The sequence below is a fragment of the Mus musculus genome, chromosome 9, assembly GCF_000001635.26.
Source record: "Mus musculus strain C57BL/6J chromosome 9, GRCm38.p6 C57BL/6J".
Lineage (NCBI taxonomy): Eukaryota > Metazoa > Chordata > Mammalia > Rodentia > Muridae > Mus > Mus musculus.
In genome coordinates, this window is record NC_000075.6 from 30,384,997 (window position 1) to 30,403,199 (window position 18,203).

At 39.9% G+C, this 18,203-nt stretch overlaps 1 long non-coding RNA gene across 1 annotated transcript in view; it reads right to left on the bottom strand.

Annotated features, from left to right (window-relative positions):
- Positions 1-898: 898 nt before the first annotated feature.
- Positions 899-18,203, bottom strand: part of Gm30933 (predicted gene, 30933) — a 41,084-nt gene continuing 23,779 nt past the window's right edge. Inside the window, exons 2-3 of the long non-coding RNA NR_169179.1 lie at positions 16,155-16,231; positions 899-1,177 (exon numbers count right to left, since the gene is read on the bottom strand). This is a non-coding gene — a long non-coding RNA (predicted gene, 30933). The remainder of the gene's footprint in view (positions 1,178-16,154; positions 16,232-18,203) is intronic.

Genomic DNA, 18,203 nt, shown 5'->3' on the forward strand with positions numbered 1-18,203 from the left:
GAAGGGTAATTCCCACCTGAGAAGTGAAAACTGCTTCATTACCTCTGAACATGAGAAACACTTTAATGGAGTTTTATGTAGAAACTTACTTCAATTAGTGCCTTAGCATCTGACACAACACATTCATCATTGCAGTTAGACAGGCTGCACATGCTCCCTTAGGTCTCTGAGATATATGAGTCTCCATAATGTGTGTCACCTGACCTCAGGCAGTCCTGAAGAACAGTGATAGCAATTAGGCAAAACAACCCAATCTGTCTTTCTGTAAAGTTTGCACTGGAGAATACCCAGAGATTTCGCTATAATCCTGAGTCCAAAAGGTAAGCCAGTGACTTGACCAATGGATTATGAACTTCATATACCCAAGATGAAGATGATAATCAGCCTTGGAAGCGTCTCTCCATCCTCATGGTTTACCAAAGACCATCCCCTCACACTTTTGACAACACATTGTTTTTCTTACAGTAGCCTAAATGAGCCTTTTTGCAATATAAACACTAAGGACTTACTGATCACATAATTACAGTAATTTGTGATTATTGAAAGTTCACTATATGCCAAACACAAACCTACGTTCTTTATAACTCTGTATTGTCAGCAACTCTCTCTGTGATAAGCACCTTTATTTATTCTTATTTTTAATAAACATTTTGTATAGATTAGGAATGTGAGGTACAAAGGAAGCTAATGAGCTTTCCCGTGGTCATAGAACAAATGAGTGGATGAATGGGTATTGGCACAGAGGTGCTTTCATGCTGGAAATATCACTCGGTATTTTTGAGCCTTTTCTATGTACCAGTAACTAAATCAAACACATTGCTATTCTGTGCCACTTAATTCTCACCTGGTTTAAAATTTCTCCTCATTCACATCAAATGAGTAGACCAAATGAACTCACTCTCTGGTAACTGAGTTTTCTTGACAAGACACATAAGATAGTTCCAGGGCAAATGTCCAAAGGCTAGGTCATGACATTCAGAAGACAAGAAGGACATCTAAGCTCTATCAGTCCATCAGTATATTGCAGGCATATCCATCTTTTCTGATAAAGTGGAGAAAGTCTGAGACAACCTCCATCCTCTGTTGAAGCCTGCTGGTCTCGACTTTTACAGCATTCTAATATAGTTGTTTGCACTCTTCTTATTACCAGTAGGCTGTGAGCGTGGTGAGACTGTACCTACGGGAAATTAGGTATTTCCAGGGCATGGAATGGGGAGGAGAGAAACGAGACAAGTTAAGATGAAATTCTTAGAATGATGAACCAGGTCAACTCTAACCCCCGAGTGAATCCTGCAATACAATTTTATGGATCTGCTTCTGTCCCTGGGATATCACGTATATATCCTTTAATTTAATTTTTGTGCATTTTTTTGCTGAATTATTTTGGTCCTTCATATATAATTTCTAATTTCTTCTGTGAGGTTTGTAAATCCTTTCTAATATAGAAAGGCTTCAATGCCATCTCAGATTTCATTCCTTTCAGTCTGTCTTTGATCAGACCTTACTCTCTTCTACTTGCTTCCTCTTTCCTCTCTCCTCTCTCTGCTCTCTGCTTTCTCTTTACTTGTTCACTCTCCCCGTCCCTTCCACTTGCTTGCTCTCCTCTCTTTCCTTCTTTGATTTTTTTCTATATCATTACAAGCATCATCACTTTACCATAGTTCAGCATTAGAGAGTAAGCCCGAAAGCTTGAGCACTTTCAACTATTGAAATGCAGGATAATGTAGTCTGAAGTCTGAATATGAGCACCCTCACTCCAAGTTGACATGTTCAGATCTCAACCCCCAAGGTGAATGAATGAGACAGAGTCTTTGGGATGTGGTTAGTTCATGGGATGGAAACCTTATGATGGGATTAATGCCCTTATAACAAACCTCAGAAGCCCCCTCAATCCTTCTGCCATGTGGGGAGACAGTGAGAATGGAGGGGTTATAAACCAGAAGACACAGATTTTGAACTTCTCAGCCTCTAGAAATGTAATAAATACTTTTCTTCTTGTTGATAGGTCAATTGGATTTTTGTGGTTTCTTATAGTAGCATAAATGAACTAAGATACTCAGCAAGCTCATTTAATATCATCCCGTGAGCATCATTCCATGTCTTAAAGAAAAAACGAAAACAAAGCATTGACATTTGTAAAGAAATGTAATACTTCGGTTATTTTTTTTAAAGTATAATTTTCCTGCTATGGACATGCCAAAAATGCACACTGGAGGAAAGACAGCATCTTTATCAAATGGTGCTTGGGAAATTGGGTGCCCACCTGCAGAAGAATTAAATTAGATTATTATCTGTCACCTTGCACCAAAATCAACTGAAAATGCTTCAAAGTCATCCATATGAAACAACCCTTGAAACTTCTAGAAGACAACATTGGTAGTACCAATCATGAAATAAGTATAGGAAAAGACTTTCTGAATAGAACTCAATTTATTCAGCCATTTAGGCTGACAATTGACAAATGAAACCTCATCAAACTAAAACCTTCTGTAGAGCAAAGGAAACAAGCGAATCAGCAAAGAGGAGTCCCATAGAGTGGGAGAGAATCTTTGCTAGCTACACATCTGATAGGAGATGAATGTCTAGACCATACAAGGAACTAAAAAAAAGAGAATCAAGAAAACAACCCACATTTTAAAAACAGGCTTTGAATAGAGGTTTTAAAGTAAGAACTAATGCCTTTTAAAGTACTCGATATCCATAGTACTTAGGGAAATGTGAATTAAAACTTCTTTGAGATATCTTTTCAATGCAATCAGAATGGCTAAAATCAAGAAACAATTTAGAATAAACGCTGATGAAGTAGTGGAGAAAGGAGAAGCTTATTACTGTTGGTGGCATTGCAAACTGGACAAGCCACATTAGAGATCGAGATGAAGAATTCTTTTTCTTTTTTTTTTTTTCTTTTTGAGAATATTTCTTTTTTTAATATTTTTTAATTAGGTATTTTCTTCATTTACATTTCAAATGCTATCCCAAAAGTCCCCCATACCCTCCCCCCCCCACTCCCATACCCACCCACTCCCACTTCTTGGCCCTGGTGTTCCCCTGTACTGAGGCATATAAAGTTTGCAGGACCAATGGGCCTCTCTTCCCAATGATGTCCAACAAGGCCATCTTCTGATACATATGCAGCTAGAGACATGAGCTCTGGGGTTACTGGCTAGTTCATATTGTTGTTCCACCTATAGGGTTGCAGACCCCTTTAGCTCCTTGGGTACTTTCTCTAGCTCCTCCATTGGGGGCCCTGTGTTCCATCCAATAGTTGACTGTGAACATTCACTTCTGTGTTTGCCAGGCACCCACATAGCCTCACAAGAGACAGCTATATCAGGGTCTTTTCAGCAAAATCTTGCTGGCATATGCAATTGTGTCAGATTTGGAGGCTGATTATGGGATGGATCCCTGGGTATGGCAGTCTCTAGATGGTCCATCCTTTCATCTTAGCTCCATACTTTGTCTCTGTAACTCCTTCCATGGGTGTTTTGTTCCCAATTCTAAGAAGGGGCAAAGTGACCACACTTTGGTCTTCATTCTTCTTGAGTGTCATGTGTTTTGCAAATTGTATCTTGTATCTTGGGTATTCTAAGTTTCTGGGCTAATATCCACTTATCAGTGAGTACATATCATTTGAGTTCTTCTGTGATTGGGTTACCTCACTCAGGATGATGCCCTCCAGGTCCATCCATTTGCCTAGGAACTTCATAAATGTATTGTTTTTAATAGCTGAGTAGTACTCCATTGTGTAAATGTACCCCATTTTCTGTATCCATTCCTCTGTTGAGGGACATCTGGGTTCTTCCCAGCTTCTGGCTATTATAAATAAGGCTGCTATGAACATAGTGGAGCATGTGTCCTTCTTATAGGTTGGAAAATCTTCTGGATATATGCCCAGGAGAGGTATTTTGGGATCCTCTGGTAGTACTATGTCCAATTTTCTGAGGAACCGCCAGACTGATTTCCAGAGTGGTTGTACAAGCTTGCAATCCCACCAACAATGGAGGAATGTTCCTCTTTCTCCACATCCTCACCAGCATCTGCTGTCACCTGATTTTTGATCTTAGGCATAATGACTGGTGTGAGGTGGAACCTCAGGGTTGTTTTGATTTGCATTTCCCTGGTGATTAAGGATGCTGAACATTTTTTTCAGGTGCTTCTCAGCCATTCAGTATTCCTCAGTTGAGAATTCTTTGTTTAGCTCTGAGCCCCATTTTTAATGGGGTTATTTGATTTTCTGGAGTTTACCTTCTTGAGGTTTTTATATATATTGGATATTAGTCCCCTATCTGATTTAGGATAGGTAAAGATCCTTTCCCAATCTGTTGGTGGCCTTTTTATCTTATTGACAGTGTCTTTGGCCTTACAGAAGCTTTGCAATTTTATGAGGTCCCATTTGTCGATACTCCATCTTACAGCACAAGCCATTGCTGTTCTATTCAGGAATTTGTCCCCTGTGCCCATATCTTCGAGGCTTTTCTCCACTTTCTCCTCTCTAAGTTTCAGTGTCTCTGGTTTTATGTGGCGTTCCTTGATCCATTTAGATTTGACCTTAGTACAAGGAGATAAGAATGGATCAATTTGCAGTCTTCTACATGATAACCACCAGTTGTGCCAGCACCATTTGTTGAAAATGATGTCATTTTTCCACTGGATGGTTTTAGCTCCCTTGTCAAAGATCAATTGACCATAGGTGCATGAGTTCATTTCTGGGTCTTCAATTCTATTCCATTGTTTTACTTGTCTGTTGTTATACCAGTACCATGCAGTTTTTATCATAATTGCTCTGTAGTACAGCTTTAGGTCAGGCATGGTGATTCCTCCAGAGGTTCTTTTATCCTTGAGAAGAGTTTTTGCTATCCTAGATTTTTTGTTATTCCAGATGAATTTGCAAATTGCCCTTTCTAATTCGTTGAAGAGTTGAGTTGGAATTTTGCTGGGGATTGCTTTGAATCTGTAGATTGCTTTTGGCAAGATAGACATTTTTACTATATTGATCCTGCCAATCTATGAGCATTGGAGATCTTTCCATCTTCTGAGATCTTCTTTGATTTCTTTCTTCAGAGACTTGAAGTTCTTATCATACAGATCTTTCACTTCCTTAATTAGAGTGACACCAAGGTATTTTATATTATTTGTGACTATTGTGAAGGGTGTTGTTTCCCTAATTTTTTTCTCAGCCTGTTTATCCTTTGTGTAGAGAAAGTCCATTGACTTCTTTGAGTTAATTTTATATCCAGCTACTTCACTGAAGCTGTTTATCAGGTTTAGGAGTTCTCTGGTGGAATTTTTAGGGTCACTTATATATACTATCATATCATCTGCAAAAAGTGATATTTTGACTTCTTCCTTTCCAATTTGTATCCCCTTGATCTCCTTTTGTTGTCAAATTGCTCTGGCTAGGAATTCAAGTACAATATTGAATAGGGGGGATGGAGAAAGTGGGCAGCCTTCCCTAGTCCCTGAATTTAGTGGGATTGGTCCAGCTTCTCACCATTTACTTTGATGTTGGCTACTGGTTTGCTGTAGATTGCTTTTATCATGTTTAGGTATGGGCCTTGAATTCCTGATCTTTCCAAGACTTTTATCATGAATGGGTGTTGGATTTTGTCAAATGCTTTCTCAGCATCTAACGAGATGATCATGTGGTTTTTGTCTTTGAGTTTGTTTATATACTGGATTACGTTGATGGATTTCTGTATATTAAACCATCCCTGCATCCTGGAATGAAACCTACTTGGTCAGGATGGATGATTGTATTATGTGTTTTTTGATTCGGTTATCGAGAATTTTATTGAGTAGTTTTGCATCGATATTCATAAGGGAAATTGGTCTGAAGTTCTCTATCTTTGTTGGGACTTTCTGTGGTTTAGGTATCAGAGTAATTGTGGCTTCATAGAATGAATTGGGTAGAGTACCTTCTGCTTCTATTTTGTGGAATAGCTTGTGAAGAACTGGAATTAGATCTTCTTTGAAGGTCTGATAGAACTCTGCGCTAAACCCATCTGGTCCTGGGCTTTTTTGGTTGGGAGACTATTAATGACTTCTTGTATTTCTTTACGGGATATGGGACTGTTTAGATCGTTAACTTGATCCTGATTTAACTTTGGTACCTGGTATTTGTCTAGAAATTTGTCCATTTCTTCCAGGTTTTCCAGTTTTGTTGAGTATAGCCTTTCGTAGAAGGATCTCATGGCGTTTTGGATTTCTCCAGGATCTGTTGTTGTGTCTCCCTTTTCATTTCTGATTTTGTTAATTAGGATGCTGTCCCTGTGCCCTCTAGTGAGTCTGGCTAAGGGTTTATCTATCTTGTTGATTTTCTCAGAGAACCAGCTCCTCTTTCGTTGATTCTTTCAATAGTTCTTGTTTCCACTTGGTTTTTACTGCCCCTGAGTTTGATTGTTTCCTGCCATCTACTCCTCTTGGGTGAATTTGCTTCCTTTTGTTCTAGAGCTTTTAGGTGTGTTGTCAAGCTGCTAATGTGTGCTCTCTCTCGTTTATTTTTGGAGACACTCGGAGCTATGAGTTTTCCTCTTAGAAATGTTTTCATTGTGTCCCATAAGTTTGGGTATGTTGTGGCTTCATTTTCATTAAATTCTACAAAGTCTTCAATTTCTTTCTTTATTCCTTCCTTAACCAAGGTATCATTGAGGACAGTGGTGTTCAGTTTCCATGTGAATGTTGGCTTTCTATTATTTATGTTGTTATGAAGATCAGCTTTAGTCCATGGTGATCTGATAGGATGCATGGGACAGCTTCAATATTTTTGTATCTTTTGAGGCCTGTTTTGTGACCAATTATATGGTCAGTTTTGGAGAAGGTACCATGAGGTGCTGAGAAGAAGGTATATCCTTTTGTTTTAGGATAAAATGTTCTGTAGATATTTGTTAAATCCATTTGTTTCATAACTTCTGTTAGTTTCACTGTGTCTCTGTTTAGTTTCTGTTTCCACGATCTGTCCATTGATGAAAGCGGGGTGTTAAAGTCTTCCATTATTATTGTGTGAGGTGCAATGTGTGCTTTGAACTTTACTAAAGTTTCTTTAATGAATGTAGCTGCCCTTGCATTTGGAGCATAGATATTCAGAACTGAGAGTTCCTCTTGGGAGAATTTACCTTTGATGACTATGAAGTGCCCCTCCTTGTCTTTTTTGATAACTTTGGCTTGGAAGCTGATTTTATTCGATATTAGAATGGCTACTCCAGCTTGTTTTTTTCAGACCATTTGCTTGGAAAAATTGTTTTCCAGCCTTTCACTCTGAGGTAGTCTGTCTTTTTCCCTGAGATGGGTTTCCTGTAAGCAGCAAAATGTTGGGACCTGTTTGTGTAGCCAGTCTGTTATTCTATGTCTTTTTATTGGGGAATTGAGTCCATTGATATTCAGAGATATTAAGGAAAAGTAATTGTTGCTTCCTGTTATTTTTGTTGTTAGAGTTGGCATTCTGTTCTTGTGGTTGTCTTCTTATAGGTTTGTTGAAGGATTACTTTCTTGCTTTTTCTAGGGCATAGTTTCCATCCTTGTATTGGTTTTTTCTGTTATTATCCATTGAAGGGCTGGATTTGTGCAAAGATATTGTGTGAATTTGGTTTTGTCATGGAATACTTTGGTTTCTCCATCTATGGTAATTGAGAATTTGGCTGACTACAGTAGCCTGGGCTGGCATTTTTGTTCTCTTAGTGTCTGTATAACATCTATCCAGGATCTTCTGGCTTTCATAGTCTCTGGTGAGAAGACTGGAGTAATTATAATAGGCCTGCCTTTATATGTTACTTGACCTTTTTCCCTTGCTGCTTTTAATATTTTGTCTTTATTTAGTGCATTTGTTGTTCTGATTATTATGTGTTGGGAGGAATTTCTTTTCTGGTCCAGTCTATTTGGAGTTCTGGGGGCTTCTTATATGTTCATGGGCATCTCTTTCTTTAGGTTTGGGAAGTTTTCTTCTAGAATTGTGTTGAAGATATTTGCTGGCCCTTTAAGTTGAAAAATCTTCATTCTCATATACTCCTATAATCCATAGGTTTGGTCTTCTCATTGTGTCCTGTATTCCCTGGATGTTTTGAGTTAGGATCTTTTTGCATTTTGCATTTTCTTTGATTGTTGTGTCCATGTTCCCTATGGAATCTTCTGCACCTGAGATTCTTTCTTCCATCTCTTGTTTTCTGTTGCTGATGCTCACATCTATGGTTTCTGATTTCTTTCCTAGTGTTTCTATCTCCAGAGTTGTCTCCCTTTGGGTTTTCTTGTTTCTATTTCCCTGTTTAGATCCTGGATGGTTTTGTCCAATTCCATCTCCTGTTTGGTATTGTTTTCCTGTAACTCTCTAAGGCATTTTTGGGTTTCCTCTTTCAAGGCTTCTAGCTGTTTACCTGTGTTTTCCTGTATTTCCTTCTTAAGGTCTTCCATCATCATCATAAGAAGTGACTTTAGATCCATGTCTTGCTTTTCTGGTGTGATGGTGTATCCAGGACTTGTTAAGTTGGGAGAATTTGGTTCTGATGATGCCAAGTAACCTTGGTTTCTGTTGCTTCTTGGTTTCTGTTGCTTCTGTTCTTACACTTGCCTTCTGCCTTCTGATTATCTCAAGTATTTGCTGACCTCAATATATCTGATTCGCGCCTGTCCTTTCTATAATCCCAGTAGATTCAGGACTCCTCAGAGTCCAGCTTTCTCTGTGATCCTTTGCTTGTGGGCTCCTGTGAACCTGAGATTCTGGGTGTGTCAGAGTTCTTGGCAGTCAAGTTCCTCTGAGACACTGAAATATTGGTGTAACTAAGCTCCTTTTATCCTGGGATCCTGTTGTCAAAGATCCTGGGTGTGTTACAGTGCCTGGAAGTGGTGCTTTGAAAGCATGGAGATGTCTGTTCAGTGGTCCTAAGATCGCATGGAGAGTCCTCTAAGGACCTTGAGGGTATTCTCCAAATCTGTGCCCAAGGTGACCTGGTGCTGGCGCCGACCAGAAGGGACTTGTGACCCTGGTCAGGCCAGGTTTTCTGCTTCCCTAATGCTGTCTCAGGTCCTGCAGGGTTGGATTGGAACAGAAGTTGTGTTCCACTCACCAGAGGTCCTAAGATTGTGTAGATAGTCCTCTAGGGACCTTGGGGGTGTCTGCCAACTCTGCACCCCTTTTTTTCTTTTTTTAAATGGATATTTTCTTTATTTACATTTCAAATGTTATCCCCTTTCCCAGTTTCTCCACCTTCCAGAAACCCCCTATCCCATCCTCCATCCCACTGCTTTTATGAGGGTGTTCCTCCACCTACCCACCCACCCAAACCTACCTCTTTGCCCTCGATTTCCCTACACTGGGGCATCTATAGAGCCTTAGTAGGTCCAAGGACTTCTCCTCTCATTGATGCATGACAAGGACATCCTCTGCTACATATACAGCTGGAGCCATGTGTACTTCTTTGTTGATGGCTTAGTTCCTTAGCTTTGGGGGGTCTAGTTGGTTGATATTGTTGTTCTTCCTATGGGGTTGCAGACCCTTCAACTCCTTCAGTCCTTTCTCTAGCTCCTCTATTGGGGACACTGTACTCAGTCCAATGGTTGGCTGCTAACATCTGCCTCTGTATTTGAAAGGCTCTGGCAGGGCATCTTAGGAGACAGCCATATCACACTCTTTTCAGCATGCACTTCTTGGTATCCACAATAATGTCTGGATTTGGTAACTGTATATGGGATGACTCCCCAGGTGGGACAGTCTCCGGGTGGCCTATCCTTCAGTCTCTGCTCTATACTTTATCTCCATATTTGCTCCTGTGAGTATTTTGATCTCCTTCTAAGAAGGACCAAAGCACACACTCTTTAATCTTCCTTCTTCTTGAGCTTCATGTGGTCTGTGAATTGTATCTGAGTTACTTGGAGCTTTTGGGCTAATATCCACTTATCAATGAGTGCATACCATGTGGATTACCAATCCATCCATGAATTCCTAAGAATTTCATGAATTCATTGTTTTTAATAGCTGAGTAGTACTCTAGTGTGTAAATGTACCACATTTTCTGTATCCATTCCTCTGTTGAAGGACCAAAGGCTCTTTCCAGCTCTTGGCTATTATAAATAAGGCTGCTATGAACATAGTGGATCATGTGTCCTTATTACATGTAGGAGCATCTTCTGGGTATATAACCAGGAGTGGTATAACTGAGTCCTCAGGTAGTACTATGCCCAATTTTCTGAAGAACCAACAAAGCTATCTCCAGAGTAGTTGTACCAGTTTGCAATCCCACCAGCAACAGAGGAGTGTTCCCCTCTCTCCACATCCTCGCCAGCATCTGCTGTCACTTAAAAAGCTAAAAGTATAGTCACTATATGACCCAACTATACGACTACTTTGCATGTGCCTAAGGGACTTGCCATCCTACTCTACAAATGTGTTCTCAGACCTTCAACTGATATGTGGAACAATGTAGTTCATAAACACAATAGAATTATATTCATCTGTAAGTAAAATGAAGTCATAAAGTTTTCAGGTAAATGGACAAAACTAAAATAGTATACTTAGTGAGATAACCCAGACCCAGAGAGATAAACACTGAAGTGTTTTCTTTGTAAATAGCTCCAAATGTTTAGGTTTGAGTATATAACCTGTGGTAACTTAGAAGCCAGGAAGTAGAAAGGGACCATAGGAGTCAGGAGGAGCTGTAGAAGGGGAACAGTTGAATAGAAGTGATATAAAAGGAGAACTCTGTGAGGCAGGGCTTTTAACTGGGGAGGAAAGAGGGAGATTAATGCTGAGGAATGAAGAAGAGACAAATATCATTAAGGATGTTTGTGAAAGTCATGAGAATATAGAAAGTTTTATAAGCATACTTTAAATATATATTCATTTATATACACACATGTACATACTATATGTGGTGATAGTACCTCTCCCCTCTGCTTAAGAGATAGACTCTCTGAAGAAGGAAAAAAAAAAAAACTTTGCAAGGCATAAGAAACCACCAGTAAGTTGTTGGTTAGGAATCCAAGACGCTCTCATGCAAGACACTCTTGCCACTGCCCTTGGCTCCCAGGACTTGAAGGCAAGACCTCATTGCTAAAGATACCACATACTTCAGATACAGGACATAGAGAAACCGAACTGGAACTAATAGGGAAGTCTTCTTTCTTAGGACTAGCTCTCCTGTCACAGAAGGTGTCACTCAGGCTGCCAAAGGATAAAAGCAGTCAATAATCATAAAGTCTATGAGATACGGGGACAGGCCCAGCAAGATTTCCCCAGTGGTCTAATTTCCCAGTGGTCCAGTATCTGTGCTTTCATTTGGAAGTAATCAGCAGCAGTTTAATTGAACATCAGGCCTGTTCAGTAGAAATTCATACTTGATACCAGAAACCTAGTCCACTGCCCATCACTAGAGAAGAGACAGATACCAGAAGACAACCTGCTGTATTTCCTAAACTAATATAATATTTATTAAAAATGTATATCCCTATACCTACAGGTGAGTGTAGCACTTATCAGTCATCAAAGAAGGTTCTTTCTTGCAACAGATGGAGACCATTATGGAGACTCACAACTGGTCAAAGTGCAGAGGATAGGTGACCACCGGATGTACAGTCCCAACTGATACATCTACAATTCAATCCCTACACTTAAGACTCAGGGAACATCACAGAAGAGGATCAGATAGATTGAAAAAAAAAGCAGAGGACCTGCTGCTAAATAGTATTTTTTTTCCTCAATATGCCAGGGAAGGTTCACTAATGAAATCTCAACAATATGGTTTTCTAAACAAGACCCAATTAATGACAACAGTGGTTGACATGCCAACATGGACCATGGATAAGTGGAATTTCCCCAAATCCCACTCCCAGATGAAGAGCTACAGGAAATCAATACCCAGTTTTTCTCTAGAGATGCAAGCTCCCTGATAGGCTACCCAGCCCCAAGTGGTCATTCATAAACACATGTACATACCAGCAACATTGTGTGTGTGTGTGTGTGTGTGTATGTGTGTGCGTGTGTGAATATGTGTGTATGTGCATGCGTGTGCATGCATGTGAATACTATGAAAAGAAGGGTGATGAATTTGAAAGAGAATAGGGAGGGAACAGAACACCAGAAGTGTTGAAGGGGTAGTGGAAATACAGAAATTATATAAATATAGCACCTATGCCTAAAATGCTCAAAAAAATTAAATTAAAAAAAATAATATGAGAAAAATAGAATTGATAACACAAAGAGATTTTCATTTAATTTCACTGGCTACTATTCATTGTTGGCTTATTTCTGCTATATAGTTACTGCTCTTGTTATTTTATAAACAATAAAAATTACTGCCTCCTCAAATCTTGCTCTTCTCCCTACCTTCAAGAGCAGCTCTTACAGTGTTCTCAGTCATCTGTAGCTGTGTAACATACTCGCCACCGCACACTTGGCACAACAGACTCCTGCTGGAGATCAAGGGAATGAAAGGCAAAAATCTGAAGTCTATGACTTCCAAATGAACAATGCCAGGACTCGGGAAGCCTCAGCCGGACTCTGTAAGTTACTCGTCAGCTTTAAAGCACAAAGGGTAGTGGGGTGGAATGTGACGAATCACAGTTCAGATAGCCTCTTAGATGTGCATGTCTCCAAGGAGCAGGAGAGGACTAGGGAAGAAGATGGGTGATCAAGGACCTGTTCCCTAAAACAGGAAAGGGCAGTCTTCAGAGGATGAGCAGAAGTGTCCCATTTCTTCTTGAGGACATTGTCACAAAGATCCAATTTGTGTGGTAGGAGTACCCAGGTGAGTCTGGCACAAGAGCCCATGAGCCTGCTGCAGCTTGTTGAGTTAGTCCATGGCTTCTTTGGGTGCTATGTTCAATACAAGGCTCCTTGGTGACTCCTGTGACAGGAAGATGAGAAGCTCCCAGGGCTGAGAATATGCCTATTAAGAACCTGTAATTTTCACACGAACACTTCGCAGGGATCTGGAGAAAGCACCTTCTAAATCTAAAAGAGAGTGTGGGATGCAGAAATGTGGTGCATACTCCTCTTTGGGGAAAACCTGATCCCTGGTAGGAAGGAGTGCAGGCTATAGGTTGTTCTGTTCTCACATAATCTCTACAACTTACAACTCTGATCTACCTGAGAAATCCCGCTCAGGCTGTCCCAGCTGTCCCAATGGGGTTGATACTGGCTAATCTGTCTTAATTGGCTTCATTGGCAGTCGAATGTGGAGAGTGGGACAAGGGATGGATCCCAGGAGGATTTCAGAAAATCATGTATCTAGAAGAGTTGAGGAAAATAAAATGCAGATACCCTGACTCCCTGGAACCCACCTGTGTCTCAGAATAATAAGCTTTCCATTTCAGTAGGGAATGAAGCTATTTGTCAGTTTCAATGTCAAGAATGAATGCGATTCGAATTCTCCAGCCATTTATTTCAGCAATCTCTCTATTCTTCAGCTGAAATAACTTAACATAGGAAATCGCTGTTCACTCAATGTAAAACTTGCAAACCTGGTTCCAAGAGACTTATTTCCTTTAAAAAATATGATCCAGGGCAGGGGCTGTTAGGTAAGACACTCCATCCATCTTGGTGCAATGGCAGTGCCCAAGCCCGCTGGACCACTTTCCGCTACCATCCTAGGCTCAGGGGAAGCATCCCAATAGAACCATCTCTTCACTTCATTCTTCATTACCATCATTATAATTGCTACCATGTCCTCATAAACATTCATGATTCATCATCTGTCCTGCTTAAACTTGATGGATTGATGACACCCAAATGGCCTGGATGTAAAACCTTCAATGACTGAGGCATTGAGAAAAAAAAAATTAGAAATAACGATATTTTTTTTTTCATTTCACTTCAGACAAGTTCCTGTTGTAGACAGACGAAGAGGATAAAACTGAGCAGCAGTCTGCAGCAGGAACATGTTCTGCGTGGATGATGGAGAAGAATGTGGATTCCTGGGGAAGCACTAATGTCAGTTGGAGTCTTCTTGTTGACTGTCTATCTTTGAGCCGAACACCAAGCCTCGAAATTTGCAAGTGTTTTTACTTCACAAAGCTTCCTTCATCCTCTATGCCTTGTACTCACCACCCTAGTAACGGAAGATAAAAGACAGTGTGCCGAAGCTCTGAAAAAATGTCTAGTGTAAAGCCGAATGCTTCTCCTTGAAAACAGCAAGTATTCACGCATGATATAGCACTCACTATCTGCCAGAGATGTCTGCCGTGCTGACAAATATATGTACTTCATGTATGGTAACTCATTTGGCCCTCACAGTCTTAGGAGGTAAATACATCAGTACCCCCATATGCGAAGCCACAGAAAGGTCAGCTGCTCTATCTGAAGACACCTGGTTTTGTAAATCATGGCACTAAAAATTGATTCACAGACATCTTTAGCAAAGCCCTGCTCTTAGCCAGCACACTAGGTATCCTTTCTCAAAACTGCATGTTGCTGACATTTCTAGACAACATTTAAAAGCTGAGTGTTCTGAGCAATGGTTTCTTTGGACTTCTGCCTAAAGATAGAAGAAACAAATTAATAACACTTCCCCAGCTTTGGCATGCCTGTTCATATTTAGCTATTTTCCAAATACTGCAAGGGAAGAAAATATGTAAGCTTCTTTTTCAGGTATGCTTGTGTACTAGAATTTCCTTTGAGTGAAAGTAGGGTGAATCAAGAAGGACAAAAGAGGTTAGGTGACTCATGAGGGGCAAGGTCATGAAGGACGACATATTGCATGTTCAGAGACATTGAACAGGTGTCTGGGCAGGACGTGATTGATGCAGGAGAGATGTGAATAAATGGAAAGACAAGCTATGCCAAGACTTGGAGTTCAGAATAAAGAGTCCAAAGGCAAGGCGTCTATGACCAGTGGAGTAGTCAGAGGAGTGAGCGGCATGCACATGGCTTACATTCTGCCATCTTTCCCTCGAGTTGGAAGACTGTTATCCTAAGATCCCTTCAATCTATTGACAAAGACCTTACCATCTCATCTTCCTGGAGTCACCCAGCAGCCTAGTCTTCAGGCTCCCCTCTCACAATACACAGTTCCTTCAGGAAACTCCCCACAGCTGCTTGCTGGAGTTTAGCCAAGGTACAAGTCCAGTGTGATGTTCCCAGCCTCCTTGTCTGTCACCTAAGACTCTGACAGCCTAGCTAAGAACTCACCTCTGCAGGTTACATCTCATTCCCAAATTGCAAGTCTTCCTATAAGGTCTGTTTGATTTTTTCCTTTTACTGAGAATATACCTTTTTTTCATACAGTATATTCTGATTACAGTTTCCCCTATCCCTACACCTCCCAATTCCTCCCTATCTCCCCTAGCATCCAGGTCTACCCCTATTTGGTCTCTCATTAGAAAACAAACAGGCATCTAAAGAATAGTAATAAAATAAATCAATAACAAATAAACCAGAATAAGACAAAACAAACAAAGAAAGAAACAATAGCAGCAACAACAATGAAGATCCCAAGAAAGCACAATAATACATATAGATTAGAGACACACATGTTTAGACACACAGAAATCCTCCCCTAAAACAATAAAACCAGAAGACATGATATGTACGTAAAAGATGAAGATTGTGTTATGTTATGGTCTTCTAGTATAGCAGAATATCATTAGGATTCTTTTTTTTTTTTTTTTTTTGGCCAGTTGTGTTTGGATCTTTCCTAGGTCTCTGGGCTATCCAGCCTAAATAGATAAGAATAAAGAAATGTTTATTTCACCCCCCTCCAAAAAGAGATGAATAAGGCTATTAAAAATAATACCCTTGGCAGGAAAGATGGCTCAGCTGTTAAAGGATAGACACGACTAAAAAACAATGCCCTGATTTCATCTTATGAAACACAGAACCTTAAAAGAGGCCACTGGGCATGGGGCCTACCCTTAAGAGTAAGACTCCCTTGAATAAAAATTAAATTTTAATTTGCAAGTGACTATCAATTGGATATAGCTTTTTGGTTAGGAATGGGGCCTTTTGTCCACTTCTTTCAGTTGTCGGACCCAATCTGGTCTAAACCTTTGCAGGCTCTGGGCATGCTGCCACAGTCTCTGCATTTGTATGCATGACAGTCCTGTGTGTCTATTGATTCTTTGGTACCTTTCCTCCCCTATGGTTCCTATACTCTTCCACAGAGTTCCCTGGGACCCAGGGAAAGGATTTGATGAAGATATTCCTTTATATGGCTGAGTGTTTCATGGCCACTCACCCTTTGCATATGGCCTAAACGGTGGCTCCACCTGCTGGGAGGAAGCTTCTCCGATGATGGCTGAGCTAGGCACAGACCTGTGAGTACAGCAGAATGTTATTAGGGATCACTTTATTACTTTAGTAACATTAGGGTTTCCCTAGGTCCCTGGTCTTTCTAGTCTTAGGCTCTTTGCCACCCAAGCAGCACTGGGAATGGGTTCCATCTCATAGACAGGGCCTTAAATCAAATCAGATACTAGTTGGTTACTCTCCCAAGCTTTGTGTCACTATTACACCAGCATGTCTCATAAGCAGGGCACGCTTGTAGATGGCAGGCTTTGTAGCTGTGTTGGGGTTTATCGTTTTTCTCTAGTAGTGTGCAGAGCACTTTCCAGTACCATGAATACTACTAGCCCAAGGAGTGAAGGCTCTGGACCGGCACCAGCTCAACATCTCTGTGTTCAATGTATGTGTTGTCTTCAGCAATGGGGTTTAACATCAGTTTGTGGAGAACTACGATAGCCTTGGCAATAGTTCTTTGGATGTTCCCTTTGGACAACAACTTGATTAGATATAGGCTATTTCTGGTACTAGAAACTTCGTTTAGTTACAAGAGATGTCCGGTTGGACCTCTGCCTCCTCCATTATTTGGTGATTTCATTTATATTGCCTTTTTAATATGTGTGTGTGTGTGTGTGTGTGTGTGTGTGTGTGTGTGTGTGTGTGTTATAAGAAACATCAACTGTATTAGGTTTACATATGACCTCAAATAGGGTCTTAGCTCTAGTGATCCCTCTGTCTTTCTTCCCTCACCCCTGTGCTCTCTCACTGTCCCTGTTTGATTCCCCCATTCCAGTCCTGAACACTTGCCCGTCTATAACTATCTATTTTCCCACTTCCACGGGAGATTCATCCTAGCTACTTAGTTCCTTACTCTACCTAACTCTGTGGTTATGCAGATTATAGCTCATTAACCAATGAATAAAAATCTAACATCCACATAAGTGAATATATACCAGATATAAATATATACCACATTTGTCTTTCTGAGTCTGTGTTACTTCACTCAGAATGCTCTTTTTTTTTAAGTTCCATTTATTTACTTACAAGTTTCATGATTTTTTTTTTAACAGCTGCGTAATATTGTGTGAGTGTACCACATTTTCTTTACTCATTCATCTATTGATGGACATACAGTCTCTCTCCAATTTCTGGCTATTATGAACAGAGCAGCAATGAACATAGTTGAACCAATGTCTCTGTGGTAGGATGAAGTATCCTTTGGATATGCCCAAGAGCTATACAGCTAGATCTTGAGGTAGATAAATCCCCAGAGGAACTGCCACACTGTTTTCCATACTGGCTATAAAAGTTTATGCTCCCACCAGCAATGAATGAGTGTTCCTCTTCCTCCTCATTCTCACCAGCAAATCTGTCATTTGTTTTATTGATCTCAGCCATTGTGACTGAGGTACAATGAAATCTCAAAGTAGTTATGATTTTAATTTCCCTAATCACTAAAAATGTTGAACATTTCTTTAAATGTGTCTCAACTATTTAAGTTTTCTCTTTAGAAAATTCCCTATTTAGAGCTATACCTCATTTTTAATTGGGGTATTTGTTTTCTTTATATCCAGGTCTTTTGAGTTCTTATATATTTTGAGTATTAGTCTTCTATCAGATGAGTAGTTAGTTAAAAAAAAAATCTTTTTCCACTCTGTAGCCCACGGGATGGTTAAGGAAATTTTCTTCTATGATTTTGTTGAAAATATTTTCTGTGCCTTTAATATGGATTTTTTTCTCCTTCTTCTATTTCTACTATTCTTTAGTAATAGTTCATTGTTTCAATAGTTCATAATATAGTCTTTCAAATCATTCATTTTCATAGTGTCCCAAATTTTCTGGATGTTTTGTACCCGTAGTTTTGTTTTGTTTTTAACATCTAACATTTTCTTTGAGGTATCCTTTTCTTCTATCTTGTCTTCAATGACCAAAATTCTCTCTTATGTTTCCTTTATTCTGTCTAAGTTTTCTGTTTGAGTGCCTAAATTTTTCATTTCTTGTTTTC